Raw genomic sequence first — 9,391 nt, forward strand, 5'->3', positions numbered from 1 at the left:
TAATTCAAATTTGGGAAAATGATGGGTCAAAAGAATGAGCGAAATTTAAACTTAAAAGTTTAAATTCTCTAAACGGGTCAAAACGAATTACGCGCATAACTTGGGTATTGGTTGCGTAATTCACGAAGGTTACAAATCTGAAATAAAGATTTTGAGTTAAATACTTTGGTATATGATTTATGATTAACTAGAAATAAGTGTGTGATGTTATAGTCAAACGGGTCGAATAATGATATAAAGGATTTATAAGCCAATAGCTTATAATTCAGATTTTTATGCAAATCGAGGTGATAAACGGGTCCGTAATTTAATTATGGGTGCGTGGGAAAGAGAATCACGCAATACGGACTTGTAGATAAAAAGTTAGGGCAATTTGAAGTTTGTTATTTTTTATAAAAAATGGAGCTGGGCAAATATGCAGGTCTAGAGAATGGACCCGCTGGAAAACAGACTCCCCCGCGGCACGCGAGGGGATGAGTGAATGCTAGCGCGACGCGCGATGCCTGTTGCGGCCCGCGAACGAATTAAAGAAATCTCTCGCGTGGCGTGAGAGACTTAGATCTGAATTTTTAATTTTGATTTCGTTTATTTGATATTGGAACTTGTTTATTCTTGTTTGTATGATTATCAAAACTAACTTTTAAGTTGGTTTTGACATTAGGTGAATGTCGTTACCATCCGGATGCCGATCAAGCAACGAAGTGAACCGAACACTTACATAATGAAGCTTCCGCGATATCTTTCTTTTGTTTAGTTTAAAAATGAAAATTGTAAACACTTGATTCTATATTTTGAATACTCTAATTTTTTTATGAACGTTAACTTGTCAAAGTTTTTGAAAGGTCGCATTTTTTACATAAAATGCGTAGTTAATATTATAATTGCATTAAAATGAGACGGGGTCTTACAATACTGAATTCTGATTAATTTCCAGAATATGTAAGGTATTGTAAAGTGTAATTAGAAAACAATTTGTTATGGTTCTTATAGCCTTAGAATTTAAATTTGTCACTAACTTTCATATTAGTTATTTGTTGACTTCTGGTAAGGAAACGTATAGAACTAGACTCAACCTATCATGTGTAAATTGGAATATTAAGACTGGCCGACTTAAATATCATTAATAGGCGACTACATATTTTAGCCAACTGTTCTTTTGAATTATGGATAGTCTTTTTGCTTATGCCTAGTCTAATGACATAATTATGCAGTGAAATTCTTCCTTGAAGAGCCTTAGAGTTGGAAGTAGTACTTGTATTTTGTCTGTGGACTTTAGAACTATCCTCTTCTTAGGTTTTAGTAGTAGTGAGGTGAATAACATCTTATTTTCCTGTTTTAAGCATTTGTTTTCCTGTACGTATGTTGCTAATCATCACACTTTTTTCGTTTATTACTTCTGAGTTTTATAGTTTATTTTAAGGCATCAAATTGTACTAGTGGAAAAATTCGTATGTAATACACTGGAAAACAATGTACTTATTTCCATGTGTAAGCCCTTAAATTTTTGGGTCATGGTAATGTATATTATGATGTATTCACAGATACCATTTAACCTTATAGTTTAGAATTTGAAATGAATGCATACATCTTAGGAGTTATTTTGATTATTCCACAGAAATTAGATTAGTCTTAGGAAAAACTTAATCTGGAATAAATCTACTGATGGCATTTATTTAAATGAGTTCTTAATTATCATAAGATACATTATGTTTGACTTATCCATTTGTCATTCTCTACTTTTTCTTCTGCAATACTTTTATCATAAAAGAAGAGTAGGATTGTAATGTCTTAAGAGATAACAAGAATCTGATTTAAGAGCAAATCTAATGGAAACTCTTTAGTAAAGCAAAACATATTAAGTTTTGAAATTAGAGTGGATGATATAGATGAGATAAAAATTTATAGAAGAAAGTTAAAACGCGTACTGTTATGGGATTTTAAATTAAGGTAGACTAAGATATTATCGTAAGATTAACGAAGGATCATTAATGTGAGGATCATTATTTGAGGAAAGAGTGATATGTGTATTATTAACATCAAACTAATAGACTAAGTTTATTTAAAAATTCTACTTAAATGAAGACAAATCACCTTTGGACAGAAGTGAAATAATTTAAGTATGTGTGCAAAACAATTGTTATAAGTGTGACAATTATCTTAGTTACGCTCGAGTTAGATATGCAAGACATGAATGAATCAAATCACCTTTGGGCAGAAGTGAGACATAAATGTTTGTAAGGCATAAATAACAAAGCTTTTAATTATACTTGAACGATAAAATAGACGTATCAAATCCCCTTTGGGCAGAAGTGAAACATCAAAAGCTCATTCAAGTTAAGCTATCAAGTTTTGTAAAAATGTTTAATTTTATTTAACAAAACCATTGAGTTAATAGCAAACCACTAGTTATCGCGGGGGTAGTGTGGCCCTGTTCGGGGCGGAGCCCCGACCTAAATTTTAGTTCACAATAATAGTTTATGAGATAATGAGTTTTCGAGAAAATATGAGGTTTCGACTTTTCTAATGAAAACTCGAGTTTAAATGAGATTTCGAGTTCCGGGGAGAATTCGACTTCTCTAATGAAATTTCGAGTTTAAGTGAGATTTTGATTTTATCGATGAAATCTCGAATTCTTATGAGATTTCGAGTTAAGTCATGATTTCGAGTTTATTTATGAAATCTCAAATCGAGTTTACTTATGAAACCTCGAATTCTTATGAGATTTCGAACTTTTATGAGTATTCGAGTTCTCTATATATTTCGAGATCATTATGAGATTTCGAATTCGCTATAGATTTTGAGATTTCAAGTTCTCCATAGATTTCGAGTTCTTTAAGAATTTCAAAAAAATCTTATGAGATTTCAAACTTTTATGAGTTTTCGAGTTCTCTATATATTTCGAGATCTTTATTCGACTTCGAATTCTCTATAGATTTCGAGATCTTTATGAGATTTCTACTTCTCTATAGATTTCGAGTTGTTTATGAGATTTCGAAAAAACTTATCAACGAATTTCAAAAACTACCGATTATCTCCTATGAATTGTGATAAGTGGGGATGATTTTGAAATGTTATAGATTATTTAGTTTCTTAAATTAATGTTTTTAATAGTTTTTCTTAATCTCGAAATCTTTCACTGATATGCCATATCATTAATTCGAAAATGTTATGGATAAAAATAATTAAACTTAGGAAAAAGAACATAATCTTTAAATCTATTCATGCTAAATCTTAGTAATTCTTCGAATTTCATGATGAACACGAAGAACACCATCGAAAAATTTTATGAGATTTTCATCTGGAATCGAAACATAATTTTGTGTGTAGAGTCCGATTTTAACAGTAACTCGGATTTTTCATAAAGTATAACCCGATAAAAACTTATTATTTTCCAGGTTTCTTGGATGAAAAACGTGAACACCATCTTTGAAATTCGTTTTTCATCTAAATTTAGTTTTCCAGTTTTAATTCCAGATTTAGGAAAAACTAACAGAACTGATTTGAGCAACATACGCTTTGATACCATATGTTGATCAGTTTTGTAATTATATAACGGAAAACATATAAACATAATACCTATTACAACATTCAGGCCAGCAGAGAATCCAAAAACAGATGCATCCATGGAGTTCGACATGTTAGTCAGCTTGATCTGGTTCTCGTTTAGGATGTATATGATTGATGGTGATGTTGAATTCAAAGGGTGATGAATTTGTGACTATGGAGAGAGAGAGGGGGGGGGTCGAGATTATGTGTGGTGTTATGATAAAAGTCTAACTTAAAACTCTCTCTAGTCATCTCCATAAATACAAGCAAGGGGAAACCTTTATTAATTAATAAGGGTAATACGGTTCTGTTGGTGCACGGAATGTCTGCTGACTACGTATTATCGAGTCTTATGTGCAGATAGGTTAAATGAGTGCACAAAAGTGTTTAAATTAGGGTTTGGTCATGTTTTAGGAAGGCAGTCCGTTTGAAGCAAGCCTGACCGTTTGAAAGATGGCTAACCGTTTGAACTTGTGCTGACCGTTTGAAACGTCCTGACCGTTTGAAACAGGGTTCCGTTTGAACTGTTGTGTCACCTTCAAACGAAAGGGCTTAGGCTATATATAGGAAATGTGTAGGTTCATTTCAAACGGTCATGTGTGTGTATGTGAGTCGAGGTGCTGCCAAATTTTTGTTAGAAAACATTGTAAAAGCTCACAATCAGTAATAGAAAGAAAGATTAAAAGGATACAAGCTGTTTGGACGTTGTTTACTTTGATTTCGCCGCTGTATACGATGTTGAACTACCTTAACTGACATTTAGGGTCACCGGATCGGTCCAACAAGTGGTATCAGAGCTCAGGACGAGGAATTCATACCATTGCAGCTTGATTTTATCAGATTTACTTCGGATTCTCTCACTTCTACCTTTCTTTTCTGATTTGAACAAGTGTTTACGGTTAAAATGGTCTAAAATTCTCACATAACAAGCGAAACACATTGATAACGAATCCTTGAAAGTTTTGAATCAAAATTCGACTTAAAACTGATCGAAAACACCTATACCGTTTAAAAATGTTCGAAGAAATGCTGATGTCATAAGGCATTCCGTTTGAAATTGGCTGGATTCCGTTTGAAATTGTCACTTTCGTTTGAACAATCGTTTGAAGAATGTATTCCGTTTGAAACAATCGTTTGAAACTGAAACTATCGTTTGAAGCTGAAACTATCGTTTGAAACTGAAACTATCGTTTGAAACTGACACTATCGTTTGAAATTGACATATCCTTTGAAAAGTGTTCCGTTTGAAAGTAACATATAGATGGGTTTCGTTTGAAAGTGGGAATATCGTTTGAAAGTGGAGATATCGTTTGAAAGACTATACCATTTGAAAGACCATACCGTTTGAACCATTTCGCTTGAACAGATTCCATTTGAATCTGTCATTTTTTAAAACCAAAACATTTCTAAGTGTTTGTTGATTTTTCAGGAACGTTCAAGATGGATGACATTTTCATGAACCCGTTTAGCGACATGTATGCTTTTGCTAGAAATTCGGGAGACGATACATCTTCAAGCAACAATAATGAGAACCCGCAGAATGCAAAGAAAAAATTATCGGATGCTTTGGAGGTTGAAAGTGCTTTCGGAACTTACAACAAACCACCGAAGTTGATGGCTATTGAGGAGTATAGTCGATGGGCAAAGAAATTCGAAGATTGGTTGATGGTTTTTGCGTTTCCTAGCTGGAAGAGTCTCAAAAATGGATACGATGCTGGAGGCAAAAAGGGTGAAACTTTATCAACATCTGATGAGATAGAATCGTTTGTTGCTGAGCAAAAATGTGTTGCGTTGCTATTTCAAACTGTTCGTGAAGATATAATCTCTTTGATCGAATACTCTAGTGCGAAAGATCTCTGGAGAAAGTTAGAAAAGAAATGTTTAGGAAGTACAGAAATCGTGAAAAACAAAAAGAAACTTCTTAAGAAAGAGTTTGATATGTTTGGGTGTTTGAAGAATGAATCGGTTTGTAAAATGATTGAGAGGTTTGGTCATCTGAAGCTGGAGTTGGCGAGACACGAAATTACTTATTCTGAAGATGAGCTAGTTGCCAAATTGTTCGACTCGTTGCCAGACGAGATGGTTTGGCAATATTATGCGCTGATGCTGAAAAATACGATCAAGCCTGCAGATCTTACTGTGGATCTGTTGATTGAGAGACTAGAGAGTCACGAGTTAGAGCTAAAGAAGACACACAAAGTCAATCACTCGTCTTACCAGCAGAATTTGGATTTGTATTATCCTAAAGTATGATGCCGAAGAACAATTCTCCCAAAACTGCATTTTCTGCTAAGAATGTCTCCACAACGAACAAAGAAAGTCAAAACAGTGGGTGTCATAGTGGTCATCACAGTGGATCTTCATCAAATTCAAACCAGTCTGATGCAAAGAATTTGTTTCACTACAACATCGCTGTAGACATGAAGAACACTCAGAATTTCAGTGAAGAGTCGGCAAAACAGCAGATGGTTTTCCTTGCGTTAGTTTTGGAATCCTATGAAAGTCTTGTAGCAGGGAAGATTGGCAACACCAACCTAACGAAAGAAGATTATGATCAAATAGATCCTGAAGAAATGGAACTGATCGACATAAGGTGGTGCATGGCCAGTGCTGTTCGTCGAGCACAACGTTTCATGGAAATAACCGGCAGAAAGTCAATTGGTGGACCTTCTACCAAATTGGGCTTTGATAAGTCTAAGGTGACGTGCTTCAAGTGTATGCAGAAAGGTCACTTCAAGCGTGAATGCATAAACATGTATGCTGATGAATCAGACAACCCGTTCAGAAAAGACTATTACAAGAAGGCGATATATCATCAAAACAAATCGGAGCCGCCAAGAATGAAGCAGACTTAAGAAAACAAAGAAAAATCTAGAGCTCTTGCGGTGATTTATGATGATGAAGGTTACGACTGGAGTGAGTTGTTACCGGAGGAAGATGCGGTTGGATACGCTTTCATGGCAAAGAATGACCTGTTCCGTGGAAAGATAAACAGAACTGAAGAACAGAAGTATAATTACAGAAGGTTGTTGGCCACAAACAGAATGATCAGAATATCTGGTATCTTTTCGGAAGCAAAAAGAGCAAATAGATGGGATCCAGATAGGGAGTGTTATCTTGATCCATATGGAAACATTGCTATTGACCATAACACTCTTGATTTAGAGGCCATAATCAAAGAGTTAAAAGATGATGATGATTATTGGAAGAATAAATGGTGGGGAAGTGGAGCCGAGAAAAAGGAAGAAGAGAAAGAGAAGTCAAAGAAAGTTGATACAAGGATCATTGACACGACGCAGGAGTTGAATATTGAAAATCTCGGAAAAATGGCTGACAAGGTGCTGGCTGCTAAAGCACTTGAGGTTGATTCTAACTCCGTGTTTGAGTCAAAAAGCCAGGTCAGTTCAAACTTGTCAATGACTGAGTCAGGTAAGAAAGTCAATGGATATGTTAATTGCAAAAATTGCATCAAAGAATGCAAATTTTGTAATACGGTCACGTATCTCAACGGAAAGAAGGTTGATGATCTGACAACAAAAGTCAGAAACGTTGAGTATCAAATTCTTGATCGTGACAAGATGGTTAAAGAGACAACTGAACGGCTTAAAGAATTAACTAACAAAATTGAAAATGATAAAACTGAACATGAAAGGATTAGACAAGAAATGAAAAGTTAGTTCTTGAAAACCGTCAAATCACTGAAAAATTTGAGAAGCTTAAAAGCACAATGAAAGATAATGATGAGAGAAACGGTAAAACGTATAAAGAAAATGTTCAATTAAAAACTGTGCTTAGGTTAAAAGAAGAATCAATCAACCAACAACTGGATGAAATCGCTAAACTGAAACTTAAAGTTCAAGAGGCTGAAATTGAAAATGAGCGAATCCAGTTGAAGCTGAAGAGTTACAACTCCGCAAGCTTTGTTTTGCAACACATTGTTCCCAAACCCATCAGGAAAAACAAAGCAGGCGAGGATGTGTATTCAGATGGAACTGGGGTGGGTTTTCATCAAGTTCCACCACCAATTCTTGAAAATTATACGAAAAAGCAATCTGGGCTGGTTGAAATTGAAGAAGAGAATGAAGTTAAACTTCCTGATTCAATTGATGTTACATTTTCTTCTTCATCATCTGATGATAGTGATCAGACAGAGATTGTTAAGAGCACAGCTGAAAGTGTTTTGATGTCTGATTCAGCTGAAGATGATGGATGTTTTTTGGACAAATACATTCCGAAACAAAAATCCAAAAACAACTTAAATGATGAACCTACTCTTGTCATGTACAAGATGTCGGGATCTGATAAGTTGTATTCGGATTCAGAGTTTCCAATTGAGAATGTGAATGTGAAAAAGTTATCAAATGTTTTCAAGTTGGTTGAAGTTGAATTGTCAGAAGTGAACAGTTTGAGTCAAACAAAGAGACAAATGAATTTTGAAAAAGATAAATCATACTACAAGAAACCTGTTATTCCACCACATTTTTATAATAACAAGAATCGAAACAACTGGTCGGGTGGTTATCAGGGTGGTAATAGTTATCAAAAGAGAAGTGTTAAAAACAAGAGGGTTGTTGATGTGTTTGTGAATAGTCGAGTTCACTTGCTGATGAAGAGAAAGAAATCTTTTCAAAATCGAATGAAGAATTCTTTGAGAAGAAAGCTTCACAGTCTCAGTCTGAAGGCACGAATCGGGTAACTGATACTCGAACATGTTTTAGATGCAATCAAGTTGGTCACATTGCACGAAAGTGTACCAACGTGAAGCCTAAGACTGAAACTGTGAAGACTCAAAAGAAGAAAGTTGAAGAGAAGGGTAAAGCACCAATGGTTGTTGAGAAAAAGAGTGTGAAAAATGACAACACCAAAGTGAAAAATGAACCCGTAAAGAAAGTGGTAACTAAAAATGACAAGTTTTACAAACAGGTAGCATTATCTCAACAAGTTTGGAAACCTAAAACTAAGAAGAAGATTTCACCTTCTGAGGATTCAATTCAGATTGAATATGATGCAAATTTTCCACCTCTTAAGGCAGAAAACTTTAAAATTCAAATTGCGAGAGTTAAAAGTACCAAGGTTACACCCAAGACTGATGAGGCTTGGGTGGACACCATGTTTGACTAAACAGTTTGAATTGCCGGAGCTTCCTTGATCGCGAAGCATGAATCGACATCTTTATTGAAGTGTTTAAATCATGTTGTGATATGTGCAGGAGCTTCCGAGATTAGTCTCACGCTGGATTATGGACAGTGGAGCGTCTCGACATATGACAGGGAAGACTGCATTGTTGTATGATGTGAAGAATATCAATGGAGGTTACGTAGGATTCGCGGGTAATCAAGGAGGAAGGATTATTGGTGAAGGAACGTTATCCAATGGGATTGTGACGTTTGAAAGAGTTAACTACATTGCTGAGCTGGAGAACAATCTGCTGAGTATCTCGCAGATTTGTGACAGGATGTATACCACTCACTTCACTGATAAAGAATGTTTGATCTTAAAACCAGGATTTGTTATCCCTGAGGAATGGATTATCATGAGGGCACCAAGAGTTAATGATCTGTACATGTTGGATATGAGCGTAGCTACTACAACCACGGGTCAGGCTCATTGTTTCGTGTCCAGAGCAACTGAAAAAGAATCGAGATTGTGGCACCGGAAGATGGGATATATACATCTTAGAAAAATGAATCATTTGGTGCACAATGATTTGGTTACAGGAGTTCATGTCAAAGGTTTTCATCTGGAAGGGGAGTGCATTAGCTGTATTAAAGGCAAGCAGAAGAAAAAGTCACACCCTACAAAGCAAGTCAATTCAGTCTCAAGACCCCTGGAGAGACTTCACATG

The sequence above is a fragment of the Helianthus annuus genome, chromosome 16, assembly GCF_002127325.2.
Source record: "Helianthus annuus cultivar XRQ/B chromosome 16, HanXRQr2.0-SUNRISE, whole genome shotgun sequence".
Classification (NCBI taxonomy): Eukaryota; Viridiplantae; Streptophyta; class Magnoliopsida; order Asterales; family Asteraceae; genus Helianthus; species Helianthus annuus.